Consider the following 303-nt stretch of genomic DNA (forward strand, 5'->3'; position numbering starts at 1 on the left):
AGATCTCCCTCTCAGGGACTGTCTGCTTCCTTTGGACCAAGAAGTGTGTGGATATAAAAAGATATACCGTGCAGTGGTATCTACTCTGGAATGAAGACGAGCACTTAGCACAAGCGCTATTCCTTTGGATGGCCCATTGCCTGCAGAGCCAGAGGCCACCTCACAGTCAACATGCAAGTGATCTTCTGGCTTCTGGCCAGTCAGGTACTCAGGTAGCAGGGAGCTCACCTGCAGATACCTGTGCTATCTTCTTGCTGCCAGCTTGTGAGGCACTCAGGCAAGAAAGACCTACAGAAGAGGCCA

Source organism: Haliaeetus leucocephalus, unplaced genomic scaffold, assembly GCF_000737465.1.
Source record: "Haliaeetus leucocephalus isolate CR32 unplaced genomic scaffold, Haliaeetus_leucocephalus-4.0 Scaffold387, whole genome shotgun sequence".
Lineage (NCBI taxonomy): Eukaryota > Metazoa > Chordata > Aves > Accipitriformes > Accipitridae > Haliaeetus > Haliaeetus leucocephalus.